This window comes from Antennarius striatus, chromosome 7 (assembly GCF_040054535.1).
Source record: "Antennarius striatus isolate MH-2024 chromosome 7, ASM4005453v1, whole genome shotgun sequence".
NCBI classification, from domain to species: domain Eukaryota; kingdom Metazoa; phylum Chordata; class Actinopteri; order Lophiiformes; family Antennariidae; genus Antennarius; species Antennarius striatus.
Genome location: NC_090782.1, coordinates 3097246 through 3111839, shown reverse-complemented (window position 1 = coordinate 3111839; position 14594 = coordinate 3097246).

The following is a 14594-nucleotide window of genomic DNA, read 5'->3' as shown; positions in this document are numbered from 1 at the left end:
TTTTTGATCTTATTGATTAAGAGTTTTCCATGAAGTATAAACCGGGACCTAATGACAATACTGCTGCTTTCTCACATGCTTTAAACCTGTACACATTAGCATACATGCAAGTAGTACTTTCTGATGTAATCAACAGTGTAATTTAGTCAGAGCAGAATTAGCCCTGTCTCTGTTGTACTGGAGGATGTCAGTAGGGGAAGTCTAAACAGTGACTTGTCTCTTACACCATCATGTAACTTTTCCACAACCTCAAAAAAAAACAAAAACAAAGACAAGCAGAAATCATAGCCATGAGGAAAAAAAGGTACAGTTCAGGACATGAGGATGAGAACTATCTGTCCCTGGACTCTAAGAGCCAGTCATGTAAAAAATCCCATGAGGACATCGGCACCTGAGTTTCATCCTCACAACAGTAGCGCAGTAGCAGAAGATCATGACATATGCAGCACCATCATCAGATAAAGTTGTGAGCCCAGAACAAACACTGAGAAACGGTGAAGTGCAGAATGACTACAAACATATGGGCTAGTAAAATCCTAATGCATATAGGGAACCTCATAATGTCATGGTAACATTACTGAGTTAACAAGATGATTGTCATATAAACATGCTGTAGGAGCCATGAATGAATTTACAGGTATTTTGTATTATGAGATGATATGATGATGGTTTGAATATTGTATTTGTTGTTTGTGATATTGTTTTTTGTGATCTCATTGAAGGAATAAGTGGGTCAAATGGATGTGGGCGTGAACGTCAATATAGGTTAAATAGGGGTATCTTCTCACCTGTGTGGATGAGAGAGAGAGGGTGAGCAAGGTTGCCGTATTTATGTGGAACGCTGCAACACGCAAAACGCAACACATCACGCAACGTTTTTATCACTACGACTTTGTGATCACTTATATGAGTATGTGAACAGTTTTTATGAGTTGACTATTCTTTTTTCGTTAATAAAGGATTAAACGTATTTTTATGTATCGTGGTGATTTTTGCCTGGAAGCGCGTCTGACAAAGGAAGGCCCCGTCGTCAGCCTCTCAGCGACTTATTGGTTTGGAAGTCGCTACATTTTTATTTACAAAAGTTAAAGGCAAGCATTGAAAGGAAACATCATCTGACAGCGCAACGGATCAAAGGATCAGGAGGGAAAAAGGAGGAAGTGGATCAAATCAAACAACCATCATCGGAGATAAACTACAGAGGTAGGAGCTGGTTGTTTAACAGATTTGGAGCCGCTGGCAAAGTGAACTACAGCCAGGTGAGCCACACCTGTAGATGCATGCACAAGGCTGAATATTGATGGAAGGAATGCGGCTTCCACATTGACTGCTGTTTGTTCATTGGGAACAATGGCGTGTTGGTGACTGGATTTTTCGGCGCATCGGTGTTATCATTATCGTTGTTCATTCTGATGCCAAACTTATCTCCATGCAATGAATGTAAGAACCTCGTTATGGGACAGTTCTATAGGTTAAGCTCCCCCCCAGTGTTTACATGTAAATGGTACAGCCCAACAGAAAAGGAGGAAGTGTATTTGTTGCTCTTGGGCACGAGTCCTGAATACAGTTTGTGCACTGACAGGCCTCACGTATCCTGTCCGTTTATTGCACACAAACATGGTGTCAGAAGTGGCAAAGTAAAGTAGCTAAGTAGGTGTAACACACAAGAAGACATCAGCATCACAATGGCGTCTGCAATACCACCGCCGGGAGAATTGAAACTGACCGGCGACCTCGCGAACTGGGACGAATTCAGGTCGGAGTTTGAAGATTACATGCTGGCGACGGGTCTGAATGAAAAAGGAAAAGATGTGATGGGGTGATGGGAAGTGAGTGTCGACACATATATAAACACAACTTGAGTCTTTCAGTGGATCAGGCGAAGGACCCCACGGCCATTCTTGACGCTTTGGAGGCGCATTTCAAGCCGGCCAGGAACGTTATATTCGAGAGATACATCTTCGTAACGCGTCTAAGAGAGAAGGCTGCCTCCTGTGAGTATGGAGACCTTAAAGAGGATTTGATAAGAGACAGACTGGTGCTAGGTGTGTGTGATAAGGCTGTGCGCCGGCGCCTGCTCAGAGAAAAACAGCTCACACTCGCATCAGCTATAGGAATATGCCGAGCTGCAGAAATGACGGATATGGGCTTGAAAGCAATGACACAGGACAGGCCTACTGAGACGGTGCACGCAACGGGCAGCCGTCGGACGCATGCTGCACCCAGGCAGACCCGCCATGACAGGTCTCAGAATCAAGCACCTGGCACGAGTGAGAACGCAAAATGCAGATTCTGTGGCAACATGCACAGGCGCGGACATGAACTTTGCCCTGCATATGGCAAGAACTGCCACCATTGTGGAATAGCAAATCACTTTGCAAAAATGTGCATGAAAAAGGGCCAGGCCAACAGACAGCTGACACTTAATATCCGGAGGACATGAACCCGCCCAACCATGAGGCACATATATACCCCACAGAGAGTATAGGGGCAGTACAGGGATGTGGAAAAAAATGGTTTGCTAATATTAAAATGAATGGGGGGTCTCAGAGGTGCCAGTTAGATTCAGGGGCAACCTGTGATGTTATGAGCATAAAAGATATGAGGAGACTGGCACCCCATGCTAAACTATTGCCAAGCCAAACCAAACTAGTACTGTACTCAGGCCAGTCAATGCAATCCATTGGCATATTCAAAACAGAGTGTGTAGTGGGAGAGAAAACACACAAGCTGAGCTTTGAGATAGTGAGGAGTACACAGAGACCCCTGTTGTCAGGTGAAACCAGTGAGTGTCTAGGTTTGATGCACTTCACCATACCAGAGGAGCTACTTATGGTAGGACACAGCAGCTCAGAGCTTCTAATTAGACAGCACTTTATCCGCACTTATGACAATGTTTTCAATGCGCCAGTTGAATCACTGCCAGGGGAGGTTCATTTTGAGTTAGACAAAGATGTAGCTCCAGTGCAGGCTCAATTAGACAAACATGAGCGAGATGGACAACTAGCCTCAGTGTCCGAGCCAACCGAGTGGGTTAGCAACATGGTTATAGTCAGGCAGCCAGAGAGACTGAGGATTTGCATAGACCCCAAGTCATTAAATCTAGCTTTGAAGAGGTCTCGCTACATAATGCCAACACTGGAGGATGTTCTACACAAACTGCCCAAGGCCCGTGTTTTCATCCTTGTGGATGCACGTGATGCTTTCTTACAGTGTAAGAACACTGGGGGGGGGGAGCTTAACCTATAGAACTGTCTCATAAGCCTCTTACCTCAATCTTCAGCAAGCCCCTCCTCACCGCCCCCAAGCGTCTCCAGAGCATGCTGCTCACGCTCCAGAATTACAACCTCAAGGTAGTATACAAGCCAGGCCCAGACATGCGCATCAGTAACACGTTGAGCAGAGCCACGGTTCCACCACAGAGGACTGACACTAGATACACAAAACACAGCGTCTGCAGCCTGCAGAGGGCGCAGGAGGATACAGAACAGATAAACCAGGCTGACTACCTGAATGTTACCAGTCAGCGTTTAAGTCAGATCAGACAACACACTGAGGGAGATGAAGCTCTTCAGTTGCTGAAGGTGGCAGTGCTCCAGGGATGGCCAGATCGCCGGGAGGATACCCCTCTGGCCATCAGGGAATACTGGTCAATCAGGGATGAGATCAATGCACAAGATGGAGTGCTCTTCAAGAGCCAGCGAGTCATAGTCCCAAAATCGCTGTCCGCAGAAATGTTGAAACGCATTCATGCCAGTCATGTAGGAGGAGATGCCTGCTATAGACAGGCTAGAGACACCCTGTATTGGCCGAAAATGCACGGGGAGGTGAAGGACGTGAGCCAGTGCTCAGCGTGCAATGTATACTCACATGAGCAGCAGCGTGAAACAGTGATGTCACATGCACTCCCTACGCAGCCGTGGCAGATTGTGAGGATGGACTTCTTCAGACAGGCAGGCAAAGACTTTCTGCTATTTGTAGATCATTACTCAGATTTCTGGGAAATTGAATTGCTCCCAGACCTTTCTGCAGAGACCACAGTGCGGCGATGCAAGGCCCAGTTTGCAAGGCATGGGCAGCCTGACCGGGTGATAACAGACTGTGGGCCCCAGTTTGACTGTGAAACATTCAGGCGGTTTTCAAAAGAATGGGACTTTGACCATGTCAAGTCCTCATCCAGACATCCGAAATCTAATGGGAAAGCAGAGTCAGCTGTGAAAATAGTAAAGAACCTGTGTAAGGAGGCGGCCTGTGCAGGCAACGACCCGTGGCTGGCTATTTTGCAGTGGTGGAACACACCTACGGAGGGCATGTCCAGCAGCCCGGCACAGAGACTGATGTCTCGCAGACTGAGGACCCCGCTCCCGGTGACTGACATGCTACTGGAGCCGAGCGTGGTCACTGGAGTCCCAGACAGACGGCGGGTCAAGCACCAGACAGCTAAGTTCTGGTATGACAAGTCAGCCAGAGACCTGCCTGAGCTGTGCATTGGACAGGACATTAGAATGAAGCCTCTGCCCGGGGACAGGACGGGCAGGCGGAGAAGAGGAGTTTGTATGCAGCAGATGGGTCCCAGATCATACCTGGTAGATGCTGAAGGGACATACTACCGGCGGAACCGAGTGGACCTGCGACCAGCAGAGGTAGGAGGACCAGGGTGCCACTCTGAGCAGCACGGTGAGCGACAAAGCAGCCCGCCTATCGAGCAACTCAGTGGTTCACATGGAGAGGCAGTGGATAAGGTTGTGGAGTGTGGCACTCGTGCCCAGAAAACCAGGCCGCCAAGGCGGCGTGCTCATCACCAACCCATGGGTGATTCCCCGCCCACACCGTGGCACAGGACGGCCAGTGGCAGGCTGGTGAAGGTGCCAAACAGACTGAATCTATAGACTGGTATTGATACGGGGTGTTGTTTAAAAAAAAAAAAAAGGAAAACTTTTGGAATTTATTTCACTTGACTTCATTTTACAATACAGTTAAATTATCAGTTGCACTTTGGGCTATGTTAAACTGCTGTTTACAAAAAAAAAGGGGAGATGTTATGGGACAGTTCTATAGGTTCAGCTCCCCCCCAGTGTTTACACGTACAGTAAATGGTACAGCCCAACAGAAAAGGAGGAAGTGTATTTGTTGCTCTCGGGCGCGAGTCCTGAATACAGTTTGTGCACTGACATGCCTCACATATCCTGTCTGTTTATTGCACACAAACAAACCTCCGTTCTGTCGCTCTGACGTTCCTGCTGTGTGGGATGATGATTACTGCATGAACCTCATTTTTCGTCTGCGAATGTGGTTTAAATGCACAAAAAATATATTGAATAAAATAAAATAAATATAAATCGAAAAGGTACAAACTGAAAAAAAAGTCAAAGTGAAACTTATGAAAATTAGTAAAACGAAAGCTGGTGTTAAAATGGAGTGTGGCAAAAGAGAAACTAAGCTCACAGCCAAGGCCTGGGCAAATAAATTTGAAAAATTTCAGCATGAACGCAAAATCACTGTGATTAAAATAAAAGGGCTCATACCTGAAATGAAAGCACTTTTGAAAAGCAGGGAAAATGTTTCACATGTTCAACCTCATCTTGAGAATTTAATTCAACTTTGTGAAACATCACATCACATAATGTGTTGATTCCTCTGCTGCCTGAGGATGAACAAAGCAAACAAAACGAATGGTTTGCCAACATCATGGAATACAGTAACGCATTTGAAGAAGAGCTTAAAAAGTGGCTAAGTGAATCTGAAGAACCACAAAAAAATATCAACTTTGGACATTCGGATCCTGTTGTAATTAGAGAAGGAGTGTTTCCTTATCCAACAGAGGATGAACATCTAACACCAACTCAGGCTGTGTCCATAATCATGACAGAGGACATTCAAAGACAACATACAACCAAGTGACAGTATATCAAATGTGAGAAGCAAAACCTCCTCTACTGGAAGAAAGTCAACTGTTTCTACTGCTTCTTCTACACGTCTTAAGGCTGAGGCTGACTTGGCAGCTTTAATGGCAAGACAGAAACTTCTTAAGAACAAACAGGAGCTGGAGGAACAAGAGGAACGTCTGAGGAGAAAGAAAGAGCAGCTTAATTTGGATGAAGATGTTGCAGCGCACATGGCTAAGTTAAACGTTTTACAATCTCAGAGCATTCGAAGTGGAAAGAGTTCCTTATCGAAGCGTTCTGATGGAATGAACTCTTACCTGGAGAAGGGAAAATCAAGCCATAAAGCTCTCAATGCGAATACAAATTCTTTTATTCCACAAATGTCACTGAACCAAAAGGAAATTAAACATGATTATATGGACCAAGGAGTAAGGCCTAAAGAGAAAACTGCACCTCACTTCATCCATTCTGAGCCTGTGTCACTTAACCAACCAAAACAATATTCAGTGAATTACAGTGCTAATGAGAACACCCAAACTCAAAATGGAGATGTATGGAATGCTGGATTTAGATCACGAAATGAGGATCGAAACAATATGCTGGGAATTATGAGAAAACAAAATGAAATAACTACCCTTCTGATACAGCAGCAATGCCTCTCATCGTTACCAAAGAGAGAGATCCCAATTTTTGATGGTGATCCATTGAAATATCATGCATTTTTTAAAGCTTTTGAGAATGGTGTGGAAAGAAACACTGAAAACTACAGCGACAGACTCTATTTCTTGGAGCAGTACACTAGAGGACATCCTAAGCAACTAGTTAAAGCTGCCAGCACTTGAACCCAGAGAGAGGCTACGTTAAGGCTAAAGCTCTACTAAGGGAGCATTTTGGAAATGAGCAGAAAGTAGCTTCTGCATATATGGAAAGGGCTCTGTCTCGGCCTTCCATCGAAACAGAGGACGTAAAGGCTCTCCAAGACTACAGTCTTTTCCTCAGAAGTTGCTCGAATGCCATGGAAGAGGTGGAATACTTGCATGAGCTAGATCTGCCTGCCAACATGCTCACCATTATAAAGAAGTTACCTTACAAATTCAGAGACAAGTGGAGAACTGTTGCCTGTGAGTTGCAAGAGAGGCGCAATCAGAGACCTACATTCAGTGACATCACCAATTTTATTGAGAGGCAAGTAAAAATCTTAACTGACCCAGTGTTTTGAAATATCCAGGATGTTCCCTCAGCAACATTAAATAAAGGTGTGAACAAACTCAAGCAACAGCCATGCACTGGGACTAAAGGAACAAGCTTTGAATCCATGTTTCACCAGGTACGGGTGCCAGCTGAAGATGCCGATTTCTTGAGGTTTCTCTGGTGGCCTGATGGGAGTTTTAAATCAAGAACTCAGCAACTTCAGGATGTTGGTGCATCTCTTTGGCGCGACTTCATCTCCCAGCTGCCCCAACTTTGCTCTCAGGAAATGTGCAGAAGATAATAAAGAACAGTTCAGCCAAGAGGTGATTGATAAGGTCCTACATTGCTTCTATGTCAATAATTGTCTGGTGTCTGTGCCTTCAGAAGACAAAGCTGTATCTCTCTATCATGACCTTGTCTCCATCATTGCGAAGGGAGGTTTCCAGCTTAGGAAATGGATAAGTAACAGACGTGAGGTTATGACTGTAATACCTGAAAGTCACAGAGCTAAGGACACAAAAGGATTGGACCTGGATCAGGATCAGCTACCGTTGGAGAGAGTGCTTGGTGTGGAATGGTGCATTCAGTCTGACAGTTTTAAGTTCAAGATCATCATTAAGGACAGACCACTCACCGGGAGAGGAATTCTCTCAACTGTCAGCTCCATCTTCGATCCTCTTGGAATCCTGAGCCCTGTTGTGTTGCCTGCCAAGAAAATCTTAAGGGACCTGTGCAGGAAATCACTTGGCTTGGATGACATCATACCTGACTCAGTTGCTCATGGATGGATGACTTGGCTGCAGGAACTGCCGTCTAGAGAATTTTAACATCATAAGATGCCTGAAACCACCAGACTTTGGAGAAACAACTACGGCACAGCTGCACCATTTCTGTGACGCAAGTGAAGATGGCTACGGAGTAGTGACTTACCTGCTGTTACATAGCAGACACTCACAAGTACACAGTGCTTTTGTCATGGGAAAGGCTAGGGTAGCTCCATTTAAGTCTGTTACCATCCCTCGTATAGAACTCATTGCTGCCACCATGGCAAACCGCATTGATGTCTTGTGGAGGAGAGAGTTGCAAATGGAACTTCACAATTCTGTGTTTTGGACAGACAGTGCATCCGTGCTAAAATACATCAAAACAAGACTTCCAGGTTCAAAGTCTTTGTTGCCAACCGAGTTTCAGAAATTCTCAAGGTCTCACAGTCTTCTCAATGGAGGTATGTCGACACCGCAAGCAACCCAGCCGATGTAGCCTCTAGAGGTTTGAAAGTGGATGCATTCCTCAAGAATCTAACATGGGTTTTGGGTCCGCCTTTTCTCTGTCAACCTGAGTGTATGTGGCCTGTTAATCCTGAGGATGTTCATCAGCTTCCACCAGATGACCCTGAGATCAGGAAAGCTGCTGCTGTGAATGCTGTACAGGCCAGAGAAGAGAGTGATGCTGTGACTCGCATGATCACTTACTTTTCATCTTGGACTGGTCTGAAAAGATCCGTGGCTTGGATGTTGAGATTCAAGGACTGGCTCTTGGCTTGTTGCAAGAAGAGGAAACAGTTGAACACTGAACTTTCACAGTCAAATTTGGATGTGATACAACAAAGATGTTCTTTAGAGGAAGATATTGATGCTTTCAAGAGGAAGATAGTTCCAAGTTGTCTGTCAGTGGAGGAACTGGAGAAGGCTGAACTGGAGACCATCAGGTTCTGCCAGAGGAAGAAGTTTCCAGAAGAATTCTCCAGGCTGCAAAATGGCGAAAGTGTTAAGGGCCATGGAAGCAGGTGCAATACATGTTAGATTTATTCTGGAAAAGGTGGGTTAAAGAATACTTACCACAGCTACAGGAGCGTCAGAGATGGACCAGAGTGAAGCGTAATATTGTCCCTGGAGATATAGTGCTCATTATGGACAACACGGCTCCTTGAAATTCCTGGGTCATGGGAAAAGTCCTTCAAACCTTTCCAGACAGACGAGGATTTGTGCGTCAGGTTCAGATTAAAACAAAGAGCAGTTGTCTGGATCGTCCAATAACAAAGCGGGGTTGCTGTATTTTTGTTGACCGCTGCAACACGCAAAACGCAAGCACCCGCAAAACGCAACACATCACGCAACGTTTTTATCGCTACGACTTTGTGATCACTTATATGAGTATGTGAACAGTTTTTATGAGTTGATTATTCTTTTTTAGGTAATAAAGGATCAAACCTATTTTTATGTATCGTGGTGATTTTTGCCTGGAAGCGCGTCTGACAAAGGAAGGCCCCGTCGACAGCCTCTCAGCGACTTATTGGTTTGGAAGTCGCTACACATGCCGATCAGCTCCTCCAGCATATTTATGAATTTTATAGTTTCAGATGCTGATTTATGTATTATTCATTTTAGGACATGTTTTTTACCACAGTTAATCCAATCCAAACTTTATTTGTTGAGCACTTTACCACAACCGCAGTCGACCAAAGTGCTGTACAGGCGAATGAATAAAAAAGAACAAACATTATAGAAAAAAGACAAAATGGCTCAACTATTATAAGTAAAGTTAATCAATTAAAAACATAAAACATAAAATATGGATAAAAACAAAAGCAAATAATCAGAGCAATAAAAAGTAAGATAAAAAAGATAAGACAAAATAAAATCTGGTGTCTATCTAGATGTTAAAAGCCAAGGAGAAGAGGTAGGTCTTCACACGAGATTTAAAAACAGACAGAGAAGAGGCCTGTTAAATGCAATTGTTGCACTTCAGATGGGCTTCACAGCAGCAGTGCAGTTTTGATGTAGTTATTAATTTTCACCACAGGGTGGAGATTGTGCATTTTCTGTCATGAGAAACTGAGCAGCAACAAACAAGAATCAGAGACTGCAACATCCCATGACACCCCTGAATTCAAAATTTTAGCCTGACCTACTTGCATAGGTCAAAGATAAAAGTGCTCTGACCTACTTTCATAGACCAAAGCACTAGCTGGTTTTATCTAAAAACTGTCCTCACAGCGTCAGTATTTAACAGCTACTACATACTGTTTGATAAAGTCTTAGTGTCTAAAAAGATCAGTTCCAACTGTTGATTCAAGTCCTAGCATGTATTATAAAATAGTAATTTGTATGATCTGTCTCTGATGATCTGTACCAACATGTTCTTATGGGCATAATTACTGAAGAGACAAAAACAACTTCATGATCAGAATAATTGCTGTTACTGCTGCTGGTTGTACCCTGTTTCTCTGTATGACAACCAAAATGCAAAAGTTGAGGGCTCTGAGGAGAATATGTGCTGGAACCTTTTCATTTTTAAGCATAAATACCTCTTGACTAAACACTAATTATTTTTAAACTAGAAGCTATCCTGTCTGTCTTAGTGCATCTATTATGGAAAAAACAAAACAAAACAAAAAACAACTAGCTGTGGGTCTTAGGATGTTCGAAGCATGTGGGTGAGATGAAGCAGCATCTTGCATGCTGTTTGAAGCAGGGGTACATATAAAACACGCTGAAGATCTTGTTGCACCAATGACCAGTGAAAACCTAATATAAGTTCGGTGGTGCACTGTGGCCACATTATTCTGACAGAAAGATGTGCCTACATAGAACAGTTCACATTGGGTGTGATAGACACACTGTCTTATCGTTCAAATATGTGTGTCCATTTCAAACAACCCGCACTAGCAAATGAGTCTATTTATATTTTACAAGCTTCATAGCATCTACGTGTCATCACAGATGAGTAAATAATGATAATGGTAATTAAAGTTAGACTCTGCTGTGCCTCAGACCCTAATGACAGACAATGAATACATCCTGAATGTTTGTGCTGCTGTTTCAAATGTGACCCATGTACAAAGGCTTTGGTCCTCCTGAAGTCGCCACAGATTTGATTCTGGCATTGCTATGTCAATGATATGTCAGTGTCTTTAAAATAAATTAAATACGTTTAATTAATTTTAAAGAGAATCACAGATGATAAAGAAAACATCTATAAACAATAAAGGGACTAAATACAACTGTTATTTATTAGATTTTCATCCAGACAGTGTGGTTTTGTCTAGCAGTTGGACACTTCTTAAGTACAGCTGAACCATGAACATTAAACTATCTCTCAGGTTATTTAAGTGAAACATATTGCCAGCATCAGATGAAAACAGATCTTTTGGTCCTGTTGTTACAGGATAAGTTACATTAACAATGACAAAGTATGGATAGAAACACAAAAGTCACAAGAACACACGAGCTACATGAACTACAACGAGATCCGGTCTCACCTGACATTGTATCCATCCGCCAACACGTTAGAAAGAACAAGATGTGGTCTAAGCTGATGTTGTATCCATCTGCCAGCTAGTGGTGGTGTCCTGAAGCATAACTCACATGTTGAGCAAAAATATGGACGGAGCAACAGCTCATATCTCAAATAATTTGTATGCTGAATAGCTCCTATGGTCGTGACCGAAAGAACAAGATCCCGGATACAAGCGGCCGAAATGAGTTTCCTCCGCAGGGTGTCCGGGCTCTCCCTCAGAGATAGGGTGAGAAGTCCGGTCATCCAGGAGGGACTCAGAGTCGAGCCGTTGCTCCTCCGCATCGAGAGGAGCCAGATGAGGTGGCTCGGGCATCTGGTCAGGATGCCTCCTGGACGCCTCCCTGGTCAGGTGTTCCGGGCACGTCCTACCAGGAGAAGGCCCCAGGGACGACCCGGGACAAGCTGGAGAGACTATGTCTCCCGGCTGGCCTGGGAACGCCTTGGGATTCTACCGGAGGAGCTGGATGAAGTGGCTAGGGAGAGGGAAGTCTGGGCTTCCCTGCTTAAGCTGCTGCCCCCGTGACCCGACCCCGGATAAGCGGAGGAAGATGGATGGATGGATGGATGGATGGATGAATAGCTCCTATGTCGATGTACTGCTATAGTTTGTCAGTCTAGTTGAGTCTAATTAAACAGAACAGTCCTGAAGTCTGTGTTCAGTCTCATCTGACTGTCAGTGATAGATGGAAGAAAATACCCAGGGACCACCTGGGCACAAAGAACAACAAAAAACACAGAACAGAAAAACACATCCTAACAAGTTAGTGATGACTGATGAAGCTGTTGCAAAGATGGTGACAAATGTAGGAGAGTGCTCAGGACTGAGTGCAGATTGAAGAGACTTTTCCTGTTGAACTTATAGCCAGGTGACTTCTCCATACACATAACCTAACGACAGGTGAGAAGCGGTGTGACATAATGCATCCCTATTCATGTAAATGATTTCACTGAGCATTTTTCGCCATTACTGACTTTTCCTTAAATGATCAGAGAAGCTAGTGAGGACAATTCAAACGGCTCCTATGTATTCCGTGAGCATCATGGGCTGTGAATGTCTCACATGACGTTGCCACAGCTTTTCATGAGTGAAGTGTCACATTTCTTCTCAGTAAATGCAAGAATGGGGGCAGGAATGTGAAGGACACGGCCTGGTGACAAAGACCACAACAGCCTTCCTTACTTTCATTTCTTGTCTCTAAGACACACCATTTACTTAACAATACATATTTACTTTTCTGTAACTTGTTTTCCTGTTCATGAATTTATGAAATAATTTATTCATTCATTCATCTTCATTACCAACTTCTTCCGTTATTGCGGGTCCCGGGGGCACGCACACACTCACACCTACAGACAATTTGACTGGCCATTTCACATGTAGGGCATGTTTTTGGAGGTGGGAGGAGGCTGGAGACCCTGGAGAGAACCCACGTAGACATGGGGAGAACATATCAACTGCACAGAGGAAAACTTGAACCCAGACATGCCTTGCTGTACTGTGACAGCGCGACCCACTTTGCCGCCCTTTCTGAAATAAAATTTAATGAATTTCCAATGAAAATCCCAAAGCAGCAGAAACCATGCTGAAAGAACATACACAGAATACTCGTAAATAGGCTTATGCTGACAACTTATGCTGCAGGGCAGTGAAGTAAACTTGCATTGTTATTTGGTCCAGATATCAGCACCTACATCCAACTGCAGTCTGTGGTTCTAATCTGTCATTTCCTATAAAAGTCATATCAATTGGGATGTCAGGGGCCGTCCATGGAGGAGGGGGTATGTGTTTGGATTCAGTGGAATCGGATCACACAGTTTCTGGTGGAGCCGGTTTTACCCTGACAGCGGTGAGTAGAGACACTGCTGTCAGTGGGACGGGCCACAGCGAGGACACAGACAGACATGTCCAGAAAGCTTTGGCTGTCCAGCACCTCCATGAGAATCTACTGCCATCCATCATCTTAAATTATTACTACTTATTTTACCTTCGTTATTCATTTGTACAATCAAACATGAAGGGCAGACAACAGCCGTTATCATTCATGGATGTAATTTACTGCTGCCAATGTTACATGAAGTGGATGAGATAATGATTAATAAAGATTAGATAACAAATCTTTTCTTGCTCAGTGGTAGTTGTGACATTAATTTGTAAGTCAGTTTATTTTCTACCAGAAATAACATGCTTACTCATTGATTTAACATGTTGTTTTCAGCAGTCATAGTTTCTGTTTTCTAAGCACACACTCATCATTCATTAATGACACACTGCTAATCAAGGTTAGTCACCGTGTGTTGTTGAATGTGGGAACTGAACTTATTTCTATTGATTTATGAAATGAGGTAAAAGTGATCAATTTTTTATTGTTTATTGCTTTCAGTTGAATATAACAAGTCTCTATTTACAGAAAATATGAATATTCGTTCACTAAAATCTAGTACTTTAACTGAAATGAATTTTTTAATTTATTGATAAACAGTGGTTATAGAATAAATAAGTCCCAAAAGTTTTTTGATTGATACGATTGATGATTAATGGAGGGTGGGGGTAGCAGGTTCTGGGGACTGTGAGCCCTGTGTTTTCTGTTGGTAACACAGACTAGGGTGTAAAAAAGTCATATTCCATTTGTGATTTTTTTTTTTCATTTGCTTATTTGTGATATTTAAATGCAAGCGACTGCTGTTTGGTCTGACGCAGTTGGTGAAAAATGCTATAGACTAAGAGAGAAAGAATCTATGTGGGATTGGATGTTCACATATATCATTCTTTGATTACTTGCACCATTAAAATGATTGACTGAGGTGTTGTTTGTGTGTCCAAGCATGTTTCACTGCATCGGCTGGCATTAACACAGGCAGGGTGTGGTGTTCTTCCAATTGTGCATAGGTGTGTCTCTGAGTCATGGACTATTGTGAGCTGGTATCTGTTGAAGAACTGTTGGTGCCACCTGTACCGCACCAGAGAACTGAGAACAGTTGAAGCTGGACTTCCACGACTGGCCAGGAAACAAACCACATGGCAGGAAACAAACAGTGGCCTTCTCCCTCTTCTTTCTATCCTATTTGGTTCCCGAGTGTACAAAAGTTGAAATTTGACCCTGTCCTATTTTTCTCAAGGGCAAGGTCATCATCTCACTTTCATCCCCTTTGCTGCCTGAGTATTGTGCTTTTTGTTTCACCTTTCTATCTGCAACGGTTGCAATCACAATACATCAGCAC